Source organism: Otolemur garnettii, unplaced genomic scaffold (assembly GCF_000181295.1).
Source record: "Otolemur garnettii isolate 467f Iridium unplaced genomic scaffold, OtoGar3 scaffold00018, whole genome shotgun sequence".
Classification (NCBI taxonomy): domain Eukaryota; kingdom Metazoa; phylum Chordata; class Mammalia; order Primates; family Galagidae; genus Otolemur; species Otolemur garnettii.
The window spans coordinates 5360400-5371866 of record NW_003852413.1 but is presented as its reverse complement, the minus strand read 5'-3'; the positions used below and the strand labels follow the sequence as shown (position 1 = coordinate 5371866).

The 11467-nt window shown below is 47.3% G+C and overlaps 1 protein-coding gene across 1 annotated transcript in view; it reads left to right on the top strand.

Annotated features, from left to right (window-relative positions):
- PRCD (photoreceptor disc component) overlaps positions 1 to 9027 on the top strand; it is a 12502-nt gene extending 3475 nt beyond the window's left edge. The window contains exons 4-5 of the mRNA XM_003786098.3: positions 725 to 811; positions 8888 to 9027. The gene's annotated coding sequence lies outside the window, so the exon portion shown is untranslated. The remainder of the gene's footprint in view (positions 1 to 724; positions 812 to 8887) is intronic.
- Positions 9028 to 11467: the final 2440 nt, after the last annotated feature.

The following is an 11467-nucleotide window of genomic DNA, read 5'->3' as shown; positions in this document are numbered from 1 at the left end:
AAAAAAAAAAAAGAAAGAAAGAAAGAAAAAGAGTAAGAGGGTGGACTCATTCCTTCAGCTCCTACCTGAGCCACTTATGTTCTAGGTCACAGGGCAAGGATTAGTTTGAAGAGAACCCTGTTCTATCTTTTTTTCTTTTCTTTTCTTTTCTTTTTTTTTCTTTTTTTTGCAGTTTGGCTGGGGCTGGGTTTGAACCCACCACTCTCAGTATATGGGGCTGGAGCCCTACTCACTGAGCTACAGGCATCACCCTGAACCCTGTTCTATCTTGACCATCTTTTCTAGACTTGGGGATGAAGGAGTGGTTGTTCTGGAGGCCTGAGGGCAGTGCTTTTTTTTTTTTTTTTTGAGGCAGAGTCTCACTTTGTTGCCCTCTGTAGAGTGTTGTGGCATCATAGCTCACAGAAACCTCAAACTCTTGGGCACAGGAGATTCTTTTGCTTCAGCCTCCCAAATAGCTGGGACTACAGGCGCCCACCACAACAACTAGTTATTTTTAGAGATGGGTTTTTGCACTTGCTCAGGCTGGTCTCGAACTTATGAGCTCAAACAATCCACCCACCTCAGCCTCCTAGAACACTAAGTATGAGCCACTGTGCCCGACCTTGAGTGCAGTGCTTCTTAGGGACAGATGGTGCTCTGGAATGTCCACCCTGAAATACAAGTCCCATTCTGAGCAAGGGAGAAGGTAATGATCTGTTTTGGTTTTCTGTTTCCCTTTCAGGTCCTGGTTTGTCCCCTATCCCAGGAGGATGCTGTGGGAGCTGAAGCAGCAGCCCACTGGAGAACAGGAAAAGCAGCAGTTGACAAGGTAGACTCCTCCCTCCCCGTACCTGGACCTGCCCATCTTAGCTTCCCCCAGGGCCCTGGCTGGGCCTGGCAAGAGGAGCAGAGATGCTATTGCTTTTGGAGTGGTTCCTTCCCATGGAATTCGTGAAGCTCCTCTGAGGGACTGCTGAGCCTGAGAAAGCCAGGTTAATTCTGTGGCAGCCCAGGAGCCTAGCAAGGGGCAGGAAAATAAGGAGTCCAGAACCAAGGGACAGCAGATAACTCACGCCTACCAGTCTAGGGCTTCCATTCACTGATTTAACACTCACAGTGACCCATAGAGACTGGTAATACTGTCTACCTTTTATAAATGAGGAAACTATAACGAGGCTTAATGATTTGCCCTAAATGGCCTAGCTAGTAAGCAGGAGCTCCAGCACTCACAGGGAGGCTGCAGGGACATGGCATGGCCTCCTCGACACTTAACAGTTTGCAGCTGCCTTGGGGGTGGGGAGCTACTCTGTTAGAACTCGGGGGTGTGTGGCCCAGGGCTGTGTGGGTGTCAGTTTGCCCTGGTGGCACTCACCTCCTGTGGCACCGGCCTTTTTCCAGTCCCCAGAGCTCATCCTGTCACTGGCTGCTCTGCTGAAATTTTCAGTAAGAAATGCCAGTTGGATCTATGACACATCAGCCTGCAGCTGGAGGGGAGCAGCCAACAGCTTGTCCTCTGAATGTGTTTTCTGTGAGTCTGCATGTTCCAAATGGGCAGTAGCATGTGGGAAGGGGAAAGCATGACACTTGTTTTTGTCAATTTGCTGACTGCTCAGTCACTGCGGCTGCCTCCTTTGCCCCCAGCTGCTCTGTCATTTTTCTCTCTTTACAATCCTGCCCGATCTTGAGCAGAGATAAAAGCAGATTTCCGCTTCTGCTCTGAGATCCAGGCTAGACCCTGCAGGCAGCTGCTCCCGACTATCTCACAGCCATTAATCTTCAAAAGCCCTCTCATGCTTGCACACCTCTCCTCCCCAGCCAACCCCCCACTGTTGGGCCCAGCTGCAATGTCTCTCTGCCTGGCTGGCCCCTGCCCTTGACTTTCAGGCAGTAGATGGGGAGTTCTCTAGACAGCAGCAGCACCTCAGCTGCAGCTCCACATCTGAAGGAAGGAAAGGGGAAAGAGCTGCAGCAGATGAGGGGGAACCCACTCGGAAGGCAGAGGGATCCGATCAGGAGGCGGTGCAGCCTGCTGGGGAGAGGCTGCTGGTGCTGCAGGGAGCCTGGGGTTAGTGCAAAGGCAGTTCTGTGGGAGCCTCTCAAAGTAGGGCAGGCAGGGGGTGGTCACACTAGGGCAAGGAGCCCATTAAAGCCGGAGTGCCCACCTGACCCAGGCCATGAGCCTGTGACCACTTGTCTCAGCTCCTGTCAGCCTGTCTTGGGAGGCATTGCCTTCCTGGTGACAGGACTGTCAGGCTGAGGGCCAGAGGGCACTGTTCCCGGAACCTACTCTGTGTTCCCTGGTCCTATCTTTGCATTCATCCTCTCATCTACCTGCCATGTTTCTGTCACCTCATCCTTGGCACCATTTTCAAGTTGCCCCTCTCTTTCCACTGGCCTGTGGAATTGTTAGGCCAAGGTCATGGACCTGGCTCAGGGCCCAGATGCACTTCCATGAGACAGCACCCCTTGGCAGAACTGCTCTAAGGACCTGTGCAGGAGGTAGTGGCTCCTCCAGGGGGTGGTTCCAGATGAAATAGGGAGGAGAGAGGCAGGGGCTTCTGGCAGTGTGGGGAGATATGGCTGCCTGAGCTTGGAGGTTGCCTGGGCCCTGGCAGCTGGGGTGCCATGTGGGCTGGGAGGGAGGGGCTCTCTCCCCCAGGCAGCAGGCTGGCTTTGGTGGGAGCAGATTGTGTTTACACCTTCCCCGCACACCCAGCCCACGCTCGCCTCTTATTCCCAGGGCCTCTCCCACCCTGGGCTCTCCGCACAATCTGCACATTTGCAGCTACTGCTACAGAAAGTTGCCTCCCTCAGCCTAGAACTCCACTACAGAAGGCTCCCAGGACCCAGATATCCCTTCCTCAGCCCACTTGCTCCCATCACAGGGGCTGATGTGAAGCCTGTGGTGAGGCTGGTCCTTTCAGTGGGGGAGTCACTTATATCCTGACTGTGACACTGTCCCACAGAAGCTGAGTCCTCTCCCCTACTGTTTACCTGCAAAGAGCTGCTGCTTGGTAGTGGAACAGGGGTGTTGTGGGCTTGGCAGAGAGCGAGTTAAGGGCAAGTAGAAAGACAGAGCTGGGGAGGAGGGAGGAGCAAGGAGTCCAGAGTCAGAGTGCCTGGATTTGAATCGTGACTCTACCCCTCCTCCCTTTGTGGGCTTGGGTAGGTTTCTGAACAACTCTGTGCCTCAGTTTCCTTAGCAGTAAGAGGAGATAATAGCAGTACCTATCTCTCAGAGCTGTTTTAAGGTTGATTAGATAATACATGTAAAGTGCTTAGTGAGTGTCCTAATTATTGTACCTCACTGAAGAGTGGTGGATTCAGGACAGCTGGAGTTCCTCCTTTTCTCACCCTGCGGTCCTTTATGCCCATCTATCTGCGCATGTAGAGCTGGGCAGTCAGCAATTGTGAAACAAAGTGGGGGGCCTGGCATAGGGGGGAACTGCTAGAGTAGGGAGGAGCACCCAGTAGCCTGTACTAGAGGACCACCATGGCTGCCCAGAGCCCTGTTCCTACCTCCAGTGGGGTTCCCAGCCAGGATACCTCCCCCTAACAGGCTCGGCTTTCCCAGTAAGTCTCAGCTCCTGAGAAGGCAGGAGGTGGTTGCCCTGATGTCTTCCCTCCCTCTGTCTGAATGCTAATCTCTCTGCTGGTGGGAGCCTGACTGACAGGGACAAGGCTGCTCAAAGCTGCAGGGTAGCCAAGGGCAGCAGCCAGAGCAGGGAGGTGCTGCTGTCTGCTACTTCTTGACTGAGACTCAGGGCTGCTGCCAGTCTCTCCTGGAGATTGGAGCATGACCAGAGAACTAATGAGTAGTGGGGGTGGGGTGGGGAAGCAAAGGAAGTAGCCATAGCAGCTGCAGCAGCTGCTGCTGTCTTGTGTCACACTGGGGTGCAGATGTGACCATGGGGATTATCCATTCACCCCAAACATTTGCTTGTGTGTACATGTGTGAAGTCTTCAGCAAGGGCATACAGCAGAGGTCCTGGTCCAAGACTAGATGGGTAAGGCATGGTGCCCAACCCGAGTGCACAATGGCGTGCGATGGTGCAAGAGAGTAGTCTTTTGGGCTTCCATGGCCCCTCTGCGGAGGGCCTGGTAGGAAGAAGCCCAAGATGTACAGCTAGAGAAAAGAATGTTTCTCCATAACCTCAAAAAATGAGAAGACCAGCTCGGCGCCAGCCACATACACCTGAGCTGGAGGGTTTGGGTCTAGCCCAGGCTGCCAAACAACAATGTCAAACAACAATGGCGGATGCAACCAAAAAATGGTGGGGCGTTGTGGCGGGTGCCTGTGGTCCCAGCTACTTGGGAGGCAGAGGCAGGAGACTTGCTTGAGCCCAGGAGTTGGAGGTTGCTGTGAGCTGTGATGCCATAGCACTCTACCTAGTGGGACAGCTTGAGGCTCTGTCTCATTTAAAAAAAAAAAAAAAAGAGAATACTGATGTGGCTTACATTGAAGCTTATGTTAATAAAATGAAAATCAAACTAGCAATATGATTAATAATGGCTGACATATATCAAACACTTATTATGTACTAGGCACTATGCCAAGTGCTTTATTATTTTATGCATTGTCTCATTTATGAGGCAGGAACAGTTGTTATCCTCATTATCCAATAAGGAAAGTGAAGTTCACAGAACTTGCTCAAGGTCACTCCTGGCTAGCAGTAAAGCGAAATTTGATGCCAAAGTGCAGAGTGGAAAGGACCTGAGTCTAGAGCCAGGGATTCTGAGGAAATTCTGCTGTGACCTGTCTATAAAGGTACAAAGAGTAGAGCTGAGGACCCGCCTTGGCCATGCCTTTGTGGGTGGGCCTATGTTGGCCAGGGTTATTTACACTGTTTCTTTTATAAGAGCTCACATACAAAGGCAGATCAGATTCTGGGCCCTGAATATCCTTGCCTGTCATGTCAGGGGTTAAAGAGAGATGCCTCTCTAGGACCCATCAGTCTCCCTGAGGGAGGAAGCAATGACTCTGGCAGAGATGACAGATCGCAAGGCCATCACTCACAGCCACTGCCACTACCACTGTTGGCTCCTTCAACCAGGGGTAGGACCCTGGGGAGAGGAGAGGACGCAGCCAGCAGCCTAGCTAGAGGGGGAAGCTGGAGAAGGCTGTTAGTTTTCGGGGGGGGGGGGCAGAGTTCAGGGCATAGAACCAAAGAAGTGGCTTTAAGAGGGATCCACTGAGTCCTTGTTCCTGAGGACAGACCCTCTCTGTGGTACATATATGCCCCCTAGTGGGGATTAAGGCTATAAGTAGGCTGAAAACATTTAACCCCTGCCAAAAAAAGATTTATTGACAGACTGAGCCTTTGAGCCTGGGTAGGAAGGGCCAGTCCTTTCCCTGTTTGAACACACACACTTAATATTCATATGCAGAGGCATTAGCCATTCAAACTAAGCATTAAAATAAATTTATTGGGCAGCACCCATAGCTCTGTGGGTAGGGTACCGGCCACATACACCAAGGCTGGTGGGTTTGAACCCAGATTGGACCTGCTAAACAACAATGACAACTGCAACAACAACAAATAGCTGGGCGTTGTGGTGGGCGCCTGTAGTCTCAGCTACTTGGGAGGCTGAGGTAAGAGAATCACTTAAGCCTAAGAGTTGGAGGTTGCTGTGAGCTGTGATGCCAGGGCACTCTACCCAGGGCGCCATAGTGAGATGCTGTCTTTTTAAAAAAAAAAAAAGAAATTTATTCATTTGGCTGTTCATTTAACAAGCATGTAATGGGAGGCTACAATGTACAACAGGGTGTTAGGTGTTAGGAGTGACACAGTAATGAACAATCCCAGTCTTGGAAACCTAGTTCTACCAGCTCGGTCCTGCCTGCTCATGTGAGATCCACTACTCTCTGGATCTCAGTTTCCCAATTCAATGAACCTATGTTGAAGCCAGACGGGCTGGTACAGAGGATGTAAAGGACTAATGACTCCTCAGGAAGAAAAATGTCTAGTAAAGTGAAAGGGATGGATCAGATGATCCTGGAGACACCAGTGATCTTCCCAATCACAAGAGACCATAATGGACTGTGGAGGTGTTGATAATCATTTGCAGAGTGCTTGTGTGCCAGACATTGTGGTTATAGAAACAGATTATGACTTTCTGCCACAACTGTTTTAGCTGGCCTGGGCTGGTTTCAAATCTGCCAGCTTCAGTGTATATGGCCGGTACCCTACCCACTGAGCTACAGGCACCACTTCTTATAAAGTTTTCTAAGAGATAGCCGGGTGTTGGCAGCTGCTTGGGAGTCTGAGGCAAGAGAATTGCTTAAGCCCAAGAGTTGGAGGTTGCTGTGAGCTGTGACACCATAGTACTCTACCAAGGGCGACATAGTGAGACTCTGAGTAAAAAAAAAAAAAAAAAACTTTTTTCTAAGAGAAATGGAAACTTACATCCACAAAAAGATTTTCCAAAAGCGTTTTACTAATAACTCCAAACTGAGGGCGGCACCTATAGCTCAAAAGGGTAGGGTGCCAGCCCTATATGCTGGAGGTGGCGGGTTCAAACCCAGCCTCAGCCAAATACATAAATAAATAAATAAAAATTGAAAAAAAATAACTCCCAACTGGAAGCAACCCAAATATTCATCAACATGTGAATGGATAAACAAAGTGAGGCATACTAATACAATAGAATACTACTAAGCAATAGAAAGGAAATAAACTACTGATATCAGTAACATGGGTACTGAGAGAAGCCAGACATAAAAGTATACCTACTCTTTGATCACATTTTTATGAAATTCTAAAACAGGCAAAACTAATTGATAGTGACAAAAAGCAGATCAGTGGTTGGTTAGGGTCAGGGTTAAATATAAGGACTCATTGGGGTGACAAAAATGTTCTAAATTTTAATTGGAAATTGTGATTACATGGGTATATACACTTATTGGACCATTGAATATACATTTAAATGGTTTTATGGTATTGTATGTAAATAATAAAGATGACTTAAAGAGTTCAAAACAAGAATGAAGATCTGATCCTTGTCTTGCTCACAGTCTGAAAAGCCAGACAAAAAAATAATCCTAAAACAACGGGATGAGTGTTAGAAGTATGTTTAAGTACCAAGAGCTCCCATATATTGAGTGCTTACTTTGTGCCAGGCACATAGTAAGTGCTTGAGATACACTGGCTTTTATTATTTATTTATTTATTTTGAAACAGAGTCTCACTCTGTCACCTTAGCTAGAGTGTAATAGCATCATCATAGCTCACTGTGACCTCCAAATTCCAGGACCCAAATGATCCTCATGCCTCAGTCTCCTGAGTAGCTGAGACTATGGATGCCCACCATCAAACACAGCTAAGTTTTTCTATTTTTTTTTTTTTGACACAGTCTTACATGTTGCCCTGGGTAGAGTGCTGTGGTGTCACAGCTCACAGCAACCTCCAACTCCTGGGCTTAAGTGATTCTCTTGCTTCAGCCTCCCAAGTAGCTGGAACTATAGGTGCTGCCACAATGCCCGGCTATTTTTTGGTTACAGTTGTCATTGTTTTTTAGCTGGCCCAAGCTGGGTTCAAACATGCCAACCTCAGTGTACGTGGCTGGCACTGTAACCATTGTGCTATGGGCGCCGAGCCAGTTTTTCTATATTTTTGTAGAGATAGGATCTCACTCTTTCTCAGGCTGGTCTTGAGTTTCTGACCTCAAACAGTCCTCCTGCCTCAGCCTCCCAGAGTGCCAGGATTATAGGTGTGAGCCACCATGCCTAGCCTTAGATACCATCAGTTTTTAGGCTGGATTGACTGATGAAGGTCTTGATGCTCCCACTTAAAATTCCTTTACCTTTTCTGTACATTGGTTTCCTCAGCAGTAAAATGTGAGGATAATGACAGGGCTTTTGTGAGAATCAAATGAGACCATGTATAAAGGTGTTTATAGCAGTGCCTAGCACAGAGTAAACACTTCACAGACTTAAATTATTATTTCAGAAAGGAAACATGCACATATCAGCCCATTTTCTATACTTTTCCATGATCTATTATTCCAGGTAATTATTATTTTTAAAAAAAGAATTGGAAAATGTTGACATAATTTAGGATGATTTGACTTTTTTTTTTTTTTGAGACAGAGCCTCAAGCTATCACCCATGGCTTCACTGCTCACAGCAACCTCCAACTCCTAGGCTCAAGCTAGTCTCCTGCCTCTGCCTCCCAAGTAGCTGGGACCACAGGCGCCCGCCACAACGCCTGGCTATTTTTTTTTGGTTTCAGCCATTATTGTTTGTTGGGTCTGGGCTGGATTCGAACCTGCCACCCTAGGTGTATGTGGCTGGCGTCTTAGCCGCTTGAGCCACAGGCGCCGAGCCTGGATGATTTGACTCTTAACAGAGCACCCAATTTAAGATGACATGAACAATAAGGAGATTTCTTTTCTAAATCTGACATTCTGTATTTTTCTGGAACTAAGATGTTCTTGCTTGTAAGATATAGCTCACATTTAAGAATATTAAAATGAGCAAGACATGGTGCCTCATACCTGTAATCCTAGTACTCTGGGAGGCTTAAAAGGGAGAATCCCTTGAGCTCAGAGATTGAGAACAGCCTGAGTAAGAGTGAGACCCCTACTCTACTAAAAAGTAGAAAAATTAGCTGGGCCTGTGGTGAGTACTTATAGTTCCAGCTACTCAGGAGGCTAAAGCAGGAGGATCACTTGAATCCAGGAGTTTGAGGTTGTCATGGGCTTGGCCAAAACCCTGGTATTCTAGCCTGGGCAACAGATAAGACTCTGTAAAAAAAAAAAAAAAAAAAAAAAGAATATTAAAGTGTAACAACATGTGTCTGCATCAAAACAAGAGGTCCTGGGGTGGAGTTTTCAGGACTGGTGATTTCTGCAGCTCAACAGCATCGTGAAGGACTCATGCTCTCTCTTCTTCCCATTCTGGCAGGCCGTTGGTTCCTGCTTAGAAAAAAGCCTCATGGATGCCGGACAGCTATAGCAGGCACAGGTGTCACATCTTCAGTGTCCCAAAACCAGAAGAGGCTGTTGTTTTTAAAAGCAAGAAAACATTCCTAAACTTGGTCAGAATCACACATCAGACTCTTTTCTAAAACATTTCCTGGCAAAAGGAATAGACTTATGTCTGGTGAAGACTAATTTGAACCTTGGGGACAGGGAGGGATTTGCTACTACTTAATAGCTGAACAGAACCTAGTTTCATGAGATGGAGGAAAAACAAGACTGGCCACTAACAGTGCCTGCCATTCAGATGTACTTCCTGTGATGTACTGCTGGTGCACCTGTTCCAGATGTGAGCAGCCAACTGCTTGGAGTACTACCTACCTTCCTTCATGTTCTCATTAATAAAATGAAAGGTTGCTTTCTGGGTTTAGAAATTAACCTCAGTATTCCAAAGACTCTGTTTTCTATTACTGTAGATTTTGGATATCTGTCTTAAATCCTGTCAGTGACCACCCAAACACAGCAGGCCAGGTGAGTAGATTTTCTCTGTACTCAGTGCCCAGGTCCTTGAATAGCACTGGATACGCCTGCTCTGTACAGTTTGTGTTCTACTTCTGTCACTTATCACTAGGATGACTCTTTCCATGTCAATAAATATAGATCTGCACTAGCCTTGTATGATGACTATATAATAATTCCACTGTGAAATTGAAATGTACTAGATCTCACTAGCAATGAGTGCAAATGAGATCACACAAACACTAACACTTCAGTCTCAACAAGCTCCTAGCCCTCGCCTGCTCATTCAGGAATTCTGATGCATTCTTTGAAGTTTCCCCAGTTATTTCTGGATTGCCCACGCAGCATACTTCACATGTGCTCAGGCACAAGGCCTCTTATTGTATTTTGTTCCAGCCTCTTGGCCAGGACCCAACTGTCCTGGCACCCCCATCCGCTGTGAGCCTGTTGCCGTTCCACTAGGCACAACCGTACTCTGCAGGGGAAGTAGTGCCCAGTGGGGCATGAAAGCTAGACAGTGGCTCATGGCAGAGTGAGGAGCTGTGAGTAATGGCCCTCACTGCATACTTGGTAGCAACTAGTCTAGAGCCTAGAGCCTCAGTCTTTCACACATCAGCTCCTGCAGCATCTCATCCTCACTCTTCCTGACATGAAGTGGCTCAAAATGATGAAGCACGTGTCTATCATTCCTCTTTTCTTTCCTTTTTTTAAAGAGACAGAGTCTTATTTTGTCGCCCTCGGTAGAGTGCCGTGGCGACACAGCTCACAGCTCTCCAGCTCTTGGGCTTAGGAGATTCTCTTGCTTCAGCCTCCTGAGCAGTTGGGACTACAGGTGCTCACCACAACACCAGGCTATTTTTTGTTGCAGTTTGGCTGGGGCTGGGTTTGAACCTGCCACCCTCAGTATATGGGCCCAGCACCCTACTCACTGAGCCACAGGTGCTGCCCTATCATTCCTCTTTTCAACCTTTTCATTTCATTTCTTTCTTTTTTTGGAGACAGAGCCTCACTCTGTGCCCCGGGTAGAGTGCTGTGGCATCATAGCTCACAGCAACCTCAAACTTTTGGGCTCAAATGATCCTCTTGCCTCACCCTCCCAAGTAGTTGCAACTACACGTGCCTGGCTAATTTTTCTATTTTTAGTAGAGACGAGGTTATGCTCTTGCTCAGGCTGGTCTCGAACTCATGAAGCTCAAGCAATGTACCTGCTTCCTTCCTCCAGAGTGCGAGGATTGCAGGTGTGAGCTACCATGCCAGCCCTCAACCTCATTTTTCATCTTGTTCCCAACCACCCCTACAAACACACAAAAGTCCTCCTCCCTCCTCCTTTGTCCCCTAAACAAAGTTCTTATATATAAGATTGACTTATTCATGGTGCAGTACAACTTGTTGGTAAACACAAGAACTCTACAGGCTGGGATCAAACCCTGACTCAGCCAGTTATTATTTGTATGAATTTGGGTAAGCTACCTCATCTCTCAATGCTTCTGTTTTCTTATCCATAAAGGGTGAATAGTGACATACTGCATAGTGCAGTTGTAAGGAGTAAATGAGCTCATATACATATGATAATTGATGTTGGCAACTATTAAGTGCTATGAAGTATTAGCTATCATTATCATCTTGCCTACAGGCGGTCACCAGCCCACTAGTTTCACAAGCAGCGTTTTGGCAAATTCCACATTTAGAAGTTCCTCTACAAGTTTCAAATGAAAGGAACTTAGTTTGCAGAGAGAACACATTCTTCCTTTCCATATTACACAAAATAATTTGTCTTCAAGAGTAAGATAGAGAAATCCAACAAAGTTACTGCTGAATGATTATTTGCTGAATACTGACTGAGCACAGAGCAGGCCAACAAAATTCAGCACTGTAAAGACATTAAAAAGAACAAACAAAAACAAAACCAGCAGGTGCTAGTGGCTCACCATTTGTAACTCCAGCATGTTCGGAGACCGTGAAAGGAGGATCAGTTGAGCCCAAGAGTCTGGACAACATAGTGAGACTTCTCTCAAAAGTCCTGGCTTAGCACCTGTGGCTCAAGTGG